Source organism: Labeo rohita, chromosome 14, assembly GCF_022985175.1.
Source record: "Labeo rohita strain BAU-BD-2019 chromosome 14, IGBB_LRoh.1.0, whole genome shotgun sequence".
In the NCBI taxonomy this organism is placed as follows: domain Eukaryota; kingdom Metazoa; phylum Chordata; class Actinopteri; order Cypriniformes; family Cyprinidae; genus Labeo; species Labeo rohita.
This window is the reverse complement of record NC_066882.1, coordinates 12092507-12110993: the sequence shown is the minus strand read 5'-3', so window position 1 is coordinate 12110993 and position 18487 is coordinate 12092507. Positions and strand designations below refer to the sequence as shown.

General features: G+C 38.9%; 1 protein-coding gene across 4 annotated transcripts in view; it reads right to left on the bottom strand.

Annotated features, from left to right (window-relative positions):
- pcdh1b (protocadherin 1b) overlaps positions 1-18487 on the bottom strand; it is a 192044-nt gene that overhangs the window by 126401 nt on the left and 47156 nt on the right. The gene's annotated exons all lie outside the window — the stretch shown is intronic.

Below are 18487 nucleotides of genomic sequence, written 5' to 3'. Positions count from 1 at the left end.
TACAGTCGGTATAGTATCTTTTTATCCCTGCCGACTGGCCTCTTATTGTTTGTCCTTGCTGTTTTTAAATGGCAGCCATTAAGTCAGGCCAAAAGCAGGTTTGGGTCTTCAGAAGAACCACGGGGGGCGGTTTGCAGTTCACAGCCCACTGACGGAGCTGCAAGTCCCCCACAGATCGTTCGCATTCAACCGGGCTTCCTGCTGGGACGGCCCCGCTTAAGACACAAAGCTGTCTCAATCCCCTCCTTGCACATACAAGCAATGGTCTGGAGCGAAGCCTTTATCATTCTAAGCAGAGACATTGTTGACTATCAACAGCTGATTCCGCAGACGAGGTCCCCCGCATGTCTAGGCTTTACATCTTAAAAGCCTCCGACGTCTACTGGAATCTGAATAGCATTAACATTTGAACAGACTGGAATATTGAAACAAGCCAGCTCTGACGGAAGAACAATTTCTGTCTGAAAGAGACACGGGCAACGAGATGTCAAAATGCTTGTTGCCAACTTCTCACGAAGAACAGGCTGATGTAAACAAGGTCGAAAAGATTGATCAAAAAGAAACATGTTACAGCATGTGAAAGGAGATGGGATATTGCAAATATGTTAATGGGTAGTTGACGCATTACAGTTCTACGTCCACATCAGGATGTTAGGATAAAAAAATGCAACAGCTGTTTTAAAGGATTAGTTCACTCCCACAACAAAAAATTTACAGATAATGCACTCACCCCCTTGTCATCCAAGATGTTCATGTCTTTCTTTCCTCAGTCGTAAAGAAATTATATTTTTTTGAGGAAAACATTTCAGGATTTCTCTCCATGTAATGAACTTCTTTGGTGCCCCCAGATTTGAACTTACAAAATGCACTTTAAATGGCGCTTCAAATGGCTCTAAAGACCCTCCCAGCCGAGGAATAAGGGTTTTATCTAGTGAAACGAATGGTTATTTTCTAAAATAAATTACAATTTATATATTTTAACCTCTTTAAAACGCTTGTCTTGTCTAGCTCTGTGTGAACTGTTTTTTTCCGGTCATGACCGTTAGGGTCTAAAAACTCTCATCTCACCGTCTAAAAACTTTCATCTCATTTTCTCCTCCAACTTCAAAATCGTCCTACATCGCTGTTTTTTTTGTAAAGCATGTTTGATGATCTTTGCATTTTCACTCTGGGTTTGGTACTTCTGCAGCATGTAGGATGATTTTGAAGTTGGAGGAGAAAATGAGATGGAACGTACCCTAACTGTCATGATAATAAACAGAAAATAAATAAACAGAGTTCACACAGAGCTAGACGAGACAAGCGTTTGAGGTTAAAAGTATATAAATTGCAATAAATAAAAAAAATAAAAAAAACTAAATCATAAATAACCGATTGTTTTGCTAGATAAGACCCTTTTTACTCGGCTGGGATCGCTTGAAGCTGCATTTAAACTGCATTTTGAAATCCTGAAATCCTGAAATGTTTTCCTCAAAAAATACAATTTCTTTACGACTGAAGAAAGAAAGACATGAATATCTTGGATGATAAGGGGGTGAGTACATTATCTGTAAATTTTTGTTCTGGAAGTGAACTAAAAATATCTTTGTATTTCATTAAGGGTGTTGCGGCATGAATTACAGCCACTTGAAGCTGAACAGCATGGTGCAGTCACATGACCTGTTCGGTTTATATTGCCTTAACATTGCTGTTTAATTTAGGGTTCCGCAGATCAATAAGGAAGATCTAAATATAGCTGTGAAATGACAAAAGTGAAGGACTACAGGGTGGCTCATGACTACCGCAGATGGGCTTCCTGCTGAGCCTGAGTATGGAATCCCACTGTCGTAGCTCATATACTGTACAATTCGTTTGTAAGGACAATTTAACCTAGACAGGCTTTGTGACATTTACTGATGTAGGTGCTGCAAAAACGTGGTTGACACATTTCTGGTAACTGATCCCTGTTGTTGGTTTGGTGTGTTTTGAAGCATGGCTGCTAGTTTGAGCTGGTTTAAGTTGGTTCTTAGCTGGTCTTGAGCTGGTTATACACTGGTTTTGGCTGGTCATGTACTGATCTTAAGCTGGTCCGAAGCAACTAGCTTCTGCTCAGGACAAGCACATGACCAGCTTAAATCAGCTCACGACCAACGCATGACCAGTTTAAACCAACTACGGACCAGTTAAACCAGCTCAAATCAGCAGCCATGCTTCAAAACATAACTAACCAGCATATGTTGTTTTTTTTCAACAGGCGTAACCGATGAGATTGCACTATTTACCATCAGCCATGATTGAAACTATTCCACAAGCCAAAATGTCCAATATTAGTGTAGCAATAAGATAAAATGAGTAGTACCAGGCTGGTCATGTGATCTAACCCACTCCATGTAAAATTAATAAGCTTTTGTTAAGATACTTACATGACTAGAGTCTTTATCTCATGTGAGAGTACACCAGTTTGCCTAAAGTACTATGCGTAGTACTTTATGCACAGAACTTTTTAATGAGGATAAAATTGTTCTTTTAAAAATGCATAAAAACATGCCCATACAGACACACCCATTTGCATGGATCCACACACACTTATAGAAAACGGCAAGAACATCATCCATCACCCTCTAAATGCGCAGTTCAGTCCCGTCAGATAAATGCCTCATTAGTGCTGAATCCAGAAAACTGCACACACACATACACACAGAGACAGACTGGTAAAGGCATTATACATGAGTTTACTCATCCAAATGTCCATTTATTGGCTTTGATGAATCAAATAAGGATAAATAAAGATGGGGAAACAGATCACCATAGCTTCCTTTCGTCTGTTGTTGCTCTGCCTCTTTTATCTCCCGGCATAATGGCTAATGAGATGCAGATGACAGCCACTTCAGGAGCAGGCTGGAAAGAGAGGGCACGAGGACGGGAGAGAGTATGGAGTGAAGCGGGGAGGTTTGGAAAAGAGGGAACGAGGGGGAGGGTGTGTTTACCTGGCCCCTGATCTCGATTTCAGAGGCCTTTCACAAGCAAATCAAGCCATCTACAATTGTCCGACCTTTTGAAGAGGGCCATATGTGTGTATGTGTGCGTGTAGGGACTCTTCAGTCAAAGCGCCGCCAAGCCCTTTAAACAAATACCCACAGCGAAAGCCCACCGACTTAACTGGGAAAAACCTGTTCAAATCCTCTTCAGTGAGAATTACAGATGTCCCATGCCCATGGCTTGTCATTTAGGAGCTGTTGTGTGTTTCTAAATGATCGGGTACAGGTGTAAATGTGCAATTTTTCTTCTTTGTCATCTGTATGCAAAAAATACACAGTCTAAGTGCAAGCAAACTAGCCCGTTCCACACTGCAGTGAGACATTAGTATGGATGGGAGGAAAGATGCATGTGCAGCCCTAACTACACTGAATACCAGAGCACTCTCTCGCTCTCTCTTTCTCCCAGCAGTTCGCCCAGTCCTTTATCTGCCCTTTAAAAACGAGAAACCCCTCATTTCTCTGTGGATTCTCAAGTGTTTGCGTGTCTCTGTGTGCGGTGGGGGAGGAGAAAACGCAATCAGTTGTCTCCTGCCTCTCACATCTCATTTGGGCTCTGATGCTCTGAAAGTCCATTACCGAAACAAGAGAATAATTAAACCGAAGCACAAGTCGCTCTGATAAGAACAGATCCGTCCTGTCATGCGCTCGCCCAATAAAGCAACAGATCCGTCCTGTCATCCGTTCCCAGAGCTCGGTTCCCCCCGCAGGGGACCAACTTCAACATCGGCCCGTGTTGTAGAAGTGACTCTCAGGAGCGTGGAAACGCAAGCTCAGCGTTTAATTAAGAAAAACACAGACTTACATGCTCTATAAATGAGGAAGCGAGGGTGAAAAAAGAGAAAAGGAAAGAAAAAAGCACAGGCCAGATTGATTAGGAGAGCCGAGAGGGGTTGGGAGGGAGAATCGCAGAGCGATGGCAAGAAGAACAAGGAGAGAACAAGCGGCTGGAGGTGGGAGAGGAGAGGTAGGGGAGTGAAAAATGGAGGGAATGCAGATTTATGGAGTGATATTTTTCTCTCAGGCGGTAGGAATGTCAGCTCGCCGCGCTCTCACCTCATATAAGTAACCGGGGCTGAGCCAATCACAAGGGTTTAGCTGAAGTACTGTGCTGACATTATCACCTCAATTTGACCTTTGACCTCTCCGTGTTCTTTCAACCTGCGTCATTTAACATGGAGGAATATTATGGCACCATTAAGCGTCCATATGTGCTTCTATTGCTGATGACTACACTTTTGGATCAATAGATCAATCTGTGCGGGACAATCAAAGGACGTTTTTGACAACCGAGCAAGTCAGTTGTTACGAACGTCCTTTGATTGACGTCAAGATTAAGTGATTTGTGAAAAATGAATGAACTGAATCATGAAATATTAATCAATGAGATCCGATTCTAGGCTTTTTAACAAGGAAAACACTTGACGAGAAACAAATGGTCGCCTCGCTCGTGTACTTCTAGCTCGCTTTCTGGGGACTCCACAGACTAATGAATTCATTTGTGGGGTTCAAGTTTCAATCTAATCAGGAGAAATGGGATAATTAAGACAAAGCATTGTGGGGGAAACCTGGAACAGCCCCCTAACTTGTTTACTTGACTTGAGGTAATTAATATCACACAAGTGGGAATTAAAGGCAATTGAGTCCAGGGCCCGCCCACTGCATTAGCGCAATCAGTCTTGAGTGATTGGTTACGATATGAGTGACAGCTCATTCAGCCAAGCATATGTTTTGTGCTCAACCCAACTGAAGGCCATTTCATTCTGATGGTGAACAAACTCTGTTTGACCCGAAATAGAAATAATTTTATCCAACACACTTTCTGAATACTCTAACAATGAGAGACTTGTTGAGCTAAAACCACCTGCTGAGATGGAGACACAATGAGGCCTATTTATATCTGCAATGGTGAACGGTGGGTCTCTATAACAAGGAGTGAGCTGTGCGAAATGTGCTATTGAACAAAGTCCAGATCTTTCCCTACTGCATGGATACAAAATATTCACTCACATATTGCTAACAACTACTGCAAAAAAATAAAAAAATAAAATAAATAAAAATAATAATAATAATAACAATAATAAAAACTACTTTAAACTTGTTTAATTTTACCATTAGGAAACATGGTAAAATGCTCACATTAGATTTAAATAAAATAAAATAAAATAAAATAAAATAAAATACTGAAAGCAGATACATAAATCACTTTTTATTTTTTAAATTTCACCATGAGGAAACATGGAACCATTAAAAAAGGCCAACATTAAAATTAAATTAAATTAAATTAAATTAAATTAATTAGCTTAACAATGTATATTTGTTTTAAGGGCTTGTCTGAAAAGTCCCTACACAAACATAGATATATTTATATCTGCAGTGGTGACCGGTGGGTCTTTAAAACAAAGAATAAGCTGTGAGAAGTGCATGAAGGAAGTCTTGATTCTTCCTTACTGGACACAAAATGCTCACTCACATATTAAAAGCTGGGGGTTTTAAAGCCTGATGAGGTCAAAGGCCACTGGTGGCCATTTCCTGTCAATTAAGATCTGAGAGCCAGTCATCAATCAGAGCTTTCTCTATAAAACACACACATATGCTCAAACAAAACCCCAGTAAGTGTTTCTTTTATGTGTCGATATTTTGTTGATTTTCATTCACAAGACCATAACAAGCTATTATTACAATCAGGCACGGGCAATTTCATTTAGCGAAGGCTGATAATATACACTCACATCTTAAAGTTCAAGTACCTAAATACTTGAACTGAAATTCGCATGAGCAAAGCCATGTTGACATTCAGCGTCTTCAGCGTTCACGCAGTTTCCAGTGGGAAAACGGAGTCATGTCACAGATCAAGTTATACAGCTCACCGTGTTAGCGTTTCCACTTCAGCGCGTCCTTAGGGTCAGGCTTGATACCTTACACCTCCGCCACAATCAACACATTCAGTAGTGCAACTTCCAGACAACATCGCTGAGACCTTCAAACAAAGACCCTGTCTATCTCACCAACTAGCCTTTGCTAAACAGACACAAGAGTGAAAATAGAAGGGTTCTGCAGACTGATGGATGGATGGGAGAAGGACGGATGGATGGATGGATGAAGAGATGGATAGTCGGATGGATGGCCACCCAGAGTTGTCAATATCTAAGGGATGCACGTGGGAGGGGGGAAAGAAGCTGTTTACGTTCACTCTAAGGCTCTGTCAGTCCAAATCAATCAATCACCGAGCAGGCAATAAATCACCATTCTCTTCAAAGCCACGGTGTGGGAGCAGATTCGCAGAGCCTGGTGATACACACGCCGATGTCATAGGGACACATACAAGCTTGCACATACAAGAGAGAGAAGTCCAGATGGAGGGGTGAACAGGGGGGATAAACATGGAGGGTTGGAGGATTGGTTGAGACTTTGACAATTTGTCAATCTGGCAGACTTAATGCTATATAAATGCACTATACATTTCGGAGATGTGGAATGTACAGAATGTACTGCTGATGTAGTTCATCCACCATGCTAACGTTTGACCCGTATGTTCTTTGACCAATGTCAAACAATTAAATTAAAATAATAATAATAATAATTGTAAAAAATCTGAATATTAGAATGATTTCTAAAGGAACATGTGACTGGAGTAATGATGCTGAAAAGTTAGATTTGATCACAGAAATAAATTCCATTTTATAATACATTCAAATAGAAAACAGGCATTTTAAATAAAAATATTTCAAAATGTTACTGTTTTGCTGTACTTTGGATAATTCAAAACATTCATATATATATATATATATAAAAGACGTTTCTTATGCTCATCAAGGCTGCATTTATTTGATAAAAAAATATTACAATATTACAATATAAAATAATGTTTTTTTTTTTTTTTATTTACTTTAATATACTTTAAAATATAATTTATTCCTGTGATGCAATGCTGCAATTTTTCAATTTTCTGTTACTTCAGTCTTAAGTGTCACATGATCCTTCAGAAATCATTCTGATATGCTGATTTATTTTCAGTGTTGAAAACAGTTGTACTGCTTTTTTTTTTTTTTAACCTGTGATACTTTTTTTCAGGATCCTTTGATTAATAAAAGGTAAAAAAGAACAGCATTTATTTAAAATAGAAAGGTTTTCTAACAATATACACTACTGTTCAAAAGTTTGAGGTCAGTAGATTTTTTTAAAAATAAATTAATACTTTTATTCACCAAGGATGTGTTAAATGAATAAAAAGTGATAGCATAGATTTACATTGTTAAAAAAGATTTATAATTTGAATAAATGCTGTTCTTTTTAACTTGTTATTCATCAAAGAATCCTGAATAAAAGAATCACAAGTTCCAGAAAAAAAAAAAAAAAAAAAAATGGCAGCCCAACTGTTTCCACTGATACATTGATAATTCTAATAATAAATCAGCATATTAGAATGATTTCCGAAGGATCATGTGACACTTAAGACTGGAGTAACAGCTGATGAAAATTCAGTATATTCAAATAAAAAACATTATTTTATATTATAATAACATTTTACAATATTACTGTTTTTTTTCTGTATTTTTGATCAAATAAATGCAGCCCTGACAAGCCTAAGAGACTTCTTTAAAAAAGTCTTACTGATCCCAAACTTTTGAGTAGAGGTGTATATTTTGAAGACATAAACACATACTACACAAAATATGCTATATAATAATATGTTTTGCAGATTTGAGTTAGTACAGACTCATTTACACTGAAAAAAGTCATGTTCTTGATCAGTATTTCATCTTGTTTTCCATTATAATGTTATGAAAATCACCCTCAAAATGTGATCAATTTACTTGATAAGCAAATACTAAGACATTGATAGAATTTGAGACATTTTAATAGCATTTATCTTGATTTTAATATTATGTCTTACCATTTCTTTAACAGCGTTGCATCTCAATAATTTATTGTTGTGTTTTAATGATGTTTGTAATCAAAATGATTGATTCTGAGCTTGATTTGTTGCAGTGTAGCATAAGGCTGGTGGTGCAGAGGTTGCTCTTAAGGAACCTTAGAGGTACTCTGGTTATCTCTAGGGCAATGACTGCAACCTAGATATGTGGACAGGTTGAGCTCAGATATTACCCTAAAGACCTCCACACAGAATAAGGTTATCACGATGCAGCGTGTGTGTGTGCGTAAGAAAGAGGGATGGTCATGGCTGGGGAAAAACGGAGGATTACGCATTTGTCACTGTCAGCTGTGCTTGCCTCTTGCACGTAAGTACAGTGCTTCCTTCTCCTCTGTCTCCTTTACAGTCCTTCCTCATGTCTGTTTATAGAAAAATATCACCCATACCTTCAGCGAAAATACCTGAGACTTGCCTGTCAAGTCTCAAAGGCACGCACTCATATGCAATACACAGTTTGTGGGTGGGAATAGCATCAACAGTCAACACGGAGCACTACACAAACACACACAAGCTGCTTTCTAAAGAACAAAAAATACCTGTTAACCTGGATCAGTGATCCTGCAATGATAAAATGTTTGTGTGTGGGCGTATCTATTACAAATAATGCACTTCTCTCAATTTGCCCAGTGGAAGAGGAAGAAGAAGAAAAAAAAAACATTAGTGAATTATACACAAGAACGTTTGTAGGTCATTTATACTGATCCGAAACACTCATTCCTATATGGAAAAAAGAAACACATATGCATAAATCCATCTGTCTGTGAATGTCTTTGCCAACGGCATCATGCTTTTCTTTTGGTCTAGGTGAGATTGTCTCTTCATCCATCCCCTATGAATCTCTTCAACACAATTCACTTTTCCTCTTGTCTTTTTCTCTCCTTCCTTTGGTTGTGTAAGCAGAAAATGTAATGAACTACATTGTACAAAGTAGGAACCACACCTGTTTTAATAGCATTGTTAATGTGCACATGCTGTCTGCGCTGTTTTACCACCAAATTCATTAAACAAGTTATGCAAATCATGTAATGCTCAAATACCACCACAAAATCAAAAGCGCTGAACACGCTTCTCACAACCATTTTCCATCTTGCAGGTCTGTTCTAAGCGCTTGACTAAACCTATACCGCAATTTGGCATAATTTACTAGGATTGTGCAACATTTTCCCACCTCAAAGCATCTAAATCAGTCTTTAAACTGCAAAAAGTACACTCAACATTGTATATTTGGATATATTCCTCCTGTAGTGATTTCTTGCATGGTGCTAATAGCGCAACGCTACTTGCAAGTTGTGTAAATCAGGTGCATTCTAAAAAGAAGTGTTTCCATTTTAAAAATTGACATTGACTTAATTTAAGCATGGTTCAGTGCTATTTTAGCACATTTAGGTCCTGGTTATGCAGGATTTATGCCATGCTAAAGTGCCATGCTCTGTGTGCAGTTTCACCTTCTTATTTCCCGTACATCTTTCCATCAGAAGAGGTTTAAGCACTTCTGATACAATAACAAGCGATATAATTACTCCAAATGCTCTGTGACACAGTTAATTTCAAACAAATTATCTGCTATATTTACAGAGCGCACAAACGAAATTAGATTTCGAGATCCTGTGTTTAAGAGAAATAAAATGGGAAATTGAACGTGGGCGTTCGTAGATCTCTTCTCCTCAGACTCGATGATAGCGCGGTTCGTCACAGCAGTTAGCATGTGCGATAAAGCCCATCATTAAATAATACAAATGACAACACAAAGCAACGCTCTGTGTATACAAAACGGATGCTGTAATCTTTATTACTGTTATTCTATTATTATCATCATAATATTAATTCAAACACAGGGGATAATGAAGAAGCTGTACACTCTCTCTCTTTCTCTCTCTCTCTCTCTCTCACTATCCTCCCTTCTTTTTTTTCTTGCTCGTTAAAGATGAAGAGAAAGACAGAGATTTGGCAGGCAGCCATGGTTCAATAAACTCCACTTGGTAGCACAGCCGTGCGGCAGTCTGTTCTGTTTGGCTTAGGAAAGTGCGTTACGCTATTCAAATTAAATACGACTGTCCTAAACATATACACTAATGGGACAGGTGCTTAGACACACATGCATACGAACGCTCCCGTTCTCCTCAACCCACACACATACCAAATAACAGCCTCTTTTGCCTCTAAACTAGTGCTATATAGGCCTCGGAGTGTTTACACAAGCACTCCGATGAGCCTATTTACATTTTCATTTCTTACACCCCAGACTCACGACTCCAGACAGATTCACACAGCGCGATATCTGCCTCGGGGCACCAAACAAAATCAATTTCACCATCAAAAGAGCAGAGAAAACATATACGAAGTGTGAAACTGATAGCAGAACTTGACTCAATGCATATTTCAGAAGAGATTCACGTTAGCTAATGGCTAATAGTTTTCATACATGGATTGTACACGATAAACTGCGAGTCGGATTTGTTTTCACTTCAAGCTGCAATGTGTAGCAGATTTTTTGTTGGCAGACGCCGTATTGGGAGGGCAGAAGTCATACAGGTGGAATCTGCATGGGACACCTACAGGTAGTTTGTGAAGGGCTGAGGTAGCCTACGGGTTACCCTCAGGAGCTGAAGACATGAATCGACCCACACAGAGACACAAATAAATAAGCAAATAAATAAATAAACAAAATCAAAACAACTCCTCCAGTGCAGAGTGCAAGAAAGGGCCTAAAAAATCCCGCAAGTCCCCTCAGAAAACACACAGTATGTCATTTTTTGAGGTTGGACTCTTAAAAACACTAGTTTGTATGCACAAATGGAGGGAATGGGTTTATTGACGCGTACGCAGACACTCTTACCGACACTGAAACAGAAAGTTAGTACCTAAACGTGTACGAAACAACCCGCAAACCCCTAACGTGCACAAAAGTCAACTAAAAACCGTATGTACATCGCAGTGTGACGCAAACGCGGCTTTCGTTCTGCCTCCTTTCATGCAGCACTCATTTCCTTCGTAACGGTTATGATTTGTCTCCCTCCCCTGCCGTCACAAAAAGCTCTCTTCCTCCCCGAGCGCTCCGACCTGCAGCCACAATACTGTCTTCCCTCCTTCCTTCAGTCATTCTCTTTCTTTCTCTTTCTGTTCTGCGTGGCCCGGCATATGAAGCGCGGCGCCGTGTATCTCTCTTTGGGGAAAGGCAAAGTTATTGGATTGTGAAATTACAAAATAATGAGGCAAAAATGAAAGCGCCACACTCTTTGTTTTCTTTCGCGTGCACACATCTGATAAGAAGAGCGGCGGAGGGCTGGGGGGACGAGAGATGGCGAGGAGGGAGAGGGAAAGCGCGAAAGATGGGGAATGACGAACTGACGGGGGAGATGACAAGAGGAATGTTTGGATAAAGATTCTCTTTCCCCCGTATTCGCAGACATGGCATGGCTGTAAGAGAATAGAACAGGTTATCACACAGAAGGATCAATGCTTGGCTCTGTACACATAGCCATTCTGGTGGAAGCATATGTGTGCGTGCCTGAGGCATGTGAGCATGCATACCAATAACACTGTCCACAAAGAGCACACAAACACACACGCCAACCACCCAACCGTGTAAACACACTTGCTTCCCAGCTTAAAAAGGTCATACGTAACCGCACCACCAATATCCAGCCATAACAGCCATAACGGCCTGGAAATCTAGTGAACTACCTCGCCGCCTAATGTCTACATTGAGACATTTAAATGAATCAAAACTAAAGTAGAACTTCATAAGAAGCTGATTTGATGCTCTACTAATAACACATATGCATGAGAGAGACCATAATACTCAAATGGCAGTTGTAAGAATGGAAGTCACACTATTGAGTTAACACAAGACCACTGTTTTTTGTTTACTCCTGTTCGAAATTACAGTTGTTTAGTGTGATTTGAATTGCTGATGTTATTGAAATGTAATCAGGACAAACAGATTACAGATTGGAGATTTTGGTAAATAGCTGCTGGTAGCATTAACAAGATGGCCGCTGAGTGAACTGATTAAAGGTCCTTAGGCTTAGAAGTACTGTACTACTTTCTTCTCTGATGTACACTAGACCAAAAACAGCATGCAAACAGAGTTTGTTCATTACATTGCATTTATCAAATGCTTTTATCCAAAGCCACTTACATTGCATTCAAGGTATACACGTTTACATTTTATCAGTTCTTTCTTTACCTGGGAAGCAAACCCATTACCTTGGTATTGCTAGGGTCAAGCTGTAGTGTTTTAGAAACTGGACAGCAGAATTATCCAGATTCAGCGTATTACTAAAACAGCTGGTGAAAATTACCTGGATGCCCTATTACTAGAGAGAGATTCCAAGCACGCATCCAATGGAAACTTTACTCCCATGAGGCCACGGTAGGGAATTTGTGAATGGCAGTAAAGTCAATGACACCTGACAGTGTCAGCATAACAAATTATTACAATTATACTATGCATATTCATATTATATAGAATATACTTAAGTAAGTACTCCTTCTAAGAGAAGTTATCTACACAGACAGAATGTGATTTCGGATGCAGCCTTAGGCTGCACTTCTCATGCAAAGTACGTGATTTGTAATCAATGCCATTAGAGTTTGCATAGTTATCATACTGCTAAACTAATACATGATACTAGCATAAAATACATAGGAATATTGAGTAACAATTTTGTCATTTTTAGTACTTTTTCTTTTTTTAGTACTTTACTTTTTTTAGTACAATATCAGTCCTTTTCGATATTGAATGAAATCATTCACCAGGGCATCATTTATCCTGGATGAAATTTTTTACAGCACTCACTGTGGTGCATTATGGGATTGCCTTCTTATGAAGGATACACGCAATGTTGCCTTATTTGACCAAAATGTGATATGAGGGAGCATTAGAGGATTCTGCCAGTTTTAATGCAGCTTCAAAGGGGTCTACACAATCCCAGCAGTGGAATAAGGGTCTAGTGAAATGATCAGTCATTTTCTAAAAATAATAAATAAAATAAAATAAATGAAAATTTCTATACTTTCTAACCACAAATGCTCATCTTGCACTAGCTTGACCTCACTAATTACGGAATCACACACATGTGACGTAGGCGGAAATACGACCCAGTGTTTACAAAGAAAACATGCAAAGAAAGTCAAACGACCTTTACAAAAAAAGGTACAGTGTAACAGTGTAACAGGTAACAGTGTCAGATTATTTTGAAGCTGGAGGAAAAAAATGAGATGTAGTTTTTCACTCTACCCTACAGTTTCGGAACCAAAGTTCAGAACTAACCATGCATGACCTTTCCAATGCGATTGTGCAATGCACATCACAGAGCTTGTGCAAGATGAGCATTTGTGGTTGAAAAGCATTTAAATTTTGCAAAAATGACAGATCGGTTTGCTTAGCTTGGATCGTGTGGAACCCTTTGAAGCTGCATTGAAACTACAATTTGAAGTCCACTTTATGGAGAAAAATTCTGGAATGTTTTCCTCAAAAACCTGAATTTCTTTTTAACTGAATAAAGAATAACATCTTGGATGACATAGGGGTGAGTAAATTATGAGGAAATTTTTATTATGGAAGTGAACCTATCCTTTAAAATGCTGTCTAGGTAGGCAGCTCACTAGGTTTTGGAGTGAGCTACCATTTACACCTACACAAACACTATTACTCATAAATTATCATGTTCCTTTTCTTTCCACGTCTGTGACAAAGCCCGGTTTGGTCAACCATTTTGAGGATGCATTAGTAAAGCATCCTGTTGTTCTTTTCAACGGGGTGGGTTGTACCCTAAACCCCTCTAGCTCTCTCTCAGCTCTGTCCACTCACAGACACACTCGTTCCTCTAACCCAAGTAGGCACTGATTGATAATTTTTGCATGCGCTGCCATTGATCGTCTGCGGAGACGGCTGGCGTGTTACCCGAAGTGTTCTCCTCCATAAACATCGTCTAATCATGCGCAGCTACGGCCAAAAGAAAGTAATTACAGCCCAAGAACAAAGGGATCGATGAGGAATACAAGCACAGACGCAGGAGATTATTGGGAAATGGATTGGCTCAGATCTTAGCTAAAGGAAACTTAATGAAGAGCAATCATACATTAAAACAGCTGAGCGTCCGCATTAGCCATTGTTTCATCCAGGAAGATGCTAGAGGAACTCAAAAAATAGGAGGATTTAGAAGACGGGTGTCTTTGCATTGTTCTTGGCATTGTTTTTTCCTGTGCTTTTCTAGTCTCTTTGTCCATCTCAGTCTTATGTTTATTGATAATTCGGAGCTTGTGCCTAATATCTATATTAAACGCACTTCCTATCCGTTATAAAAGACATGACTGTCAAATCTATTCAGAATAATTACAAACCTTCTGGAAAACATAACATTGACAGAGTCTAAACTGAATAGGCTTAAAAATTAATAATTCATTTTGCATTTACCCTAGTTGGATAGGCAAACACAGATGACAGACAATACCTTACTTGACTAAATAGTGGAAACAGAGAATTATTGATTTTGTGACCTTCTGACAACTCTCCAAATGACCATAACATGACGCCCAAGCGGCGTGACCTAGTTCCAATTCCAGCTGTGGCTTTCAGGAAGGTCTTCCTTAAAGTTTAGATGAGATTGAATTTACAAAAGCACAAAAAATCTCCACATTTCATTGTGTAACCATCATGACTTCTTGTTCGAACTTTACTGACAGTCTTGAGGGAAATCACGTGACTCTTTAAACACTGTGAATGATTCATTTCTTAATCTGAGGAAATGATCAGCTTTGGGGCCTGTATGTCGAGCGGGGACTCGGACTCGGGCAAATCTGAATTGGGGACTTGTCTGTCAGTCATTGGAGAGCCTGGAGGGGCCTTGGGTCCCAGCCCTGGGCAGAGACTCTGGGAAGGCCCTGGAGAACAGTGCGCAGAAACCCTACTGTGACCACCAACAGCAAGAAAGTAGAAGAGCCAGGGAAACTATTACACTAGCAGACCTGAGCACAGTGAGTCACTATACAACACTATCAACATTTTGTACCCTGATTGCCTGGAAGGACACACCTAAGCCCTAACAGATGGAGAGAACGGAAGCCAGGGTGTTTGAAAATACAGAATGAAGAAAGATGTTCTTCGGGTCAGCAGGGAGATTGAGTGTGGTCGAACGGCCCGGGTTTAATAGCGAGAGCGTTTCTTACTGAAGCAGCGGTGACACCTGTGCTTCCAGTGGACTGGGATTGTGTTTGAGAGGAAGCAGAGAGAGAGCGAGAGTGATGTATGACAGCAAATGGAGTGTGACCACAGAGGACGAACACAACATTGAGAGAGAGCGAGAACGAGAGAGAGAGGGAGAGAGAGAGTTGGGTGGTAAAGCAGGTTTCTCAAAACCCCTCCAGACTCTATCAGGACTCAATTACTGCACCTGCTGGGCTCTCAAAACCACAAGCCACAGAGATGGCCACACCACACCAAAAGCAGATGTCATCCACCAATGCACACTTGGACTTTTGAAAGATGCTTGTTGCCTCAGAAAGGTGTACTTATGGCATCTACCAACAGGGACTAACTGGATTATGCTAAATAGCTGCTTGATTTTGACTAGCCAAAATATACATAACAGCCACTATATAATATAAAACTGAAATATTATTAAATTGTACATGTAGGCCCGGTTTTACAGACGGGGCTTAGCTTAAGCCAGAACTAGGCCTTAGTTAAATACGCAGGTTTTTTACGCAAGATATTTTCAGGTGCGGTTGCTCAAACATGCATTTTAGTCTGGGACTAGCCTTAATAGTATAATCAATATACATATACAAATATACATATAAACAACTTAAAATATAAAAGACACAAAAACAAGTATGCAAGCTACTACCGCATTCTTGATATTTGAATGTGTCTTTGTGGATTAAAGGTTAGTCTGGATATGATTAGTTTGGCAGATAGTTAGCTAGAAATGAAACTGGCCAGGCAGTTAGCATAACAATGAGGTTTGCCCGGCCAAGGCAGTGAAATTAGTTTGGCGTAGGCTTTGCACAGGACAGGGGAACAGCTATGCGTGCGGATGATAGGGGATATTTGTCAGATATCTTTTGAAATACATATGGCATTAAACGGCAAAAGAGCGGGTTCAAAGCTAGCATTACCATATTCACCGCCGATTAAAATTATCTCCGTCTCTAATACATTTTTGTATCCGAGCACAAAGCCACTGTGATGTCATTAAATGTCACCGGTGGGTAAAGAGTTTTCGCTGAAATAGATCGGCCCTCAGAATAAAATTACTTACTGATGTCAAGAGTTATATTTTCATAGAGCACCATCCCCTCTTACTGTCATAAATGGAGGGACGGGAGAATTAAATATCATTAAATATCACCCTTCTCATTACACCGTGCAATTACACTGGGATCGGGGTTTCAAAGTCCTCACCAGTTGCCTAGCAGTCAAATTATGCCTCAGACAACCGTGTCGATCAAATAAAGAGACGGAGGGTAGAAGGAGAGGAGACCTCTGGGTAAATGAAAATGGCTTATGACTCACCTCTATCTTTCCGTCTCTGTATCCCTGTCTCTTTCTATCGCTCTCCAAAGGAACTGCTTTTTTAATAAGAGGAAAAGTCATTCGATCTAACCATTCATTTTATCAGTGTTTAAAGTTGACATCTTTAATAAATGTGTGTGATGGGATCCAAAAGGGAAGGTGGAATCAATTTAAAACACGGTTACTACTTACACTCATTTGCCAGACACGCACCCGTTCCCTTTGTCAGGATGTGAATCCGGCGACACGGAGTGATTGATCGTGGGCATGGTTAACAGAGACACGCATTAAACTGCTGATCACAGACTGTGGATATTTGCAATACTACCATGGTTTATTCTCATATTTCATATTCATCTGGAGACGGGGAGTTTGTTCGAGTTATTGAGCGTAATGAGCCATGGGGGCGACCGAGTTTACACAAGACAAGCAGTTGACTGCTGCACCATTCAATATTCACTATAGTACTCCGGATGTGAGCGCATGTGTGTGTACGACTCACAGCGGTTCAATAAAAAAGAGCAAAGAGCATAATTACTTAAGATGTCAACTGAGGCCGTCCAGCCACTTAGAGAGAAGGGTTACGCAATTCGCTCTTTCCCACTTTACACAACAACTACGGTCAATAAACGCCTCAAGCCCCATAAACGAAATGAAACGGGAATTCTTACAGGAAAGAAAGCAAATTAGAAGACGGAATGAGGGAAGTAATACAGCATCCGTAAAAAGTATGACCGTTTTAAAGTCATTGCATTCATTTTGGAGTTGCGGCACAATAGCTAAATGTGAATTCTTTCTCATTAGAGCTCTCATGCTTCCCTCAGGACTGTGTCGAGCGCTAACGCCGTCTGTGTGACAGAGACAAATGAGTAATGTGTTTTAAAAGACAGTAGGCAGAGGATATTGCCCAAGGCTTTGAGGTAAATAGCAGTGAGACCATTTGTTTGGAAAGGGGGTGAAGTCACTAGTTGATTCAGGTGAGTCAAGACACACGTATTGTGTTACTAGTGACGATAAGCAGGTGAAACCAGTATGTGACTCAAGGGAACTTCGTCGGAAAGCATAATATTTGGGTCAGCTGATATACGGAAGTGTGAATGTGGAGGTGTGAGGGTGTGTGGAGTGTAAGAGTTGAAAGAACATTTCCTGGCAAGGACATCTGTCACTCAGTGTGTGCGTTGATGGGTGTTTGTGTTCAAATGTGTGAGGAAAAGGTAAATATGTATAATGTGTGACAACAGAAGTGGTGTGAATGGCAGCGGGAAAAACAATAGCTCAGTTTAATGAATTTAAAAGACCTCCAAAAAATAATCAATAACTAGTGTAGTAAAATAGCTGCTAAAGAAATGCTTAAAAATATTATTTGCCAAAGTAAATGGCTACTTTATAATAAATATAATAAAGTAGTATAAGTCTTTAAGTCCTTAAAAACAGTAATAAATGGGAAATAATACTGGAAAATACTAAGTGTTTAGTAATTTGTGTGCATATATTTCTTTATTATATATATATATATATATATATATATATATGTATATCCCAGTATTTTTTCCTAGTAATACTGTTTTAAGAGACTTTAAAAAAAATCAATAAATAAAAATAATATATAATATTACCTTTATTTATTGATTTTTTTAAGTCTCTTAAAACAGTAATACTGTATATATATATATATATATATATAAAACAGTGATATAAAAAATTTAAAATAAATAATAAAGAAATCAATAAAAAAAAATCAATAAATAAAAGTTATATATATATAACTTTTATTTATTGATTTTTTTAAGTCTCTTAAAACAGTAATACTGGGAAATAATACTGGGAAATACTATTTCTTTATTATTTATTTTTAATTTTTTTATATCACTGTTATATATATATATATATATATATATATATATATATATATATATATATATATATATATATATATATAATAGAGATATAAAAACATTAAAAATAAATAATAAAGAAATATATATATGTGTATGTATATATATGAATATATATGGA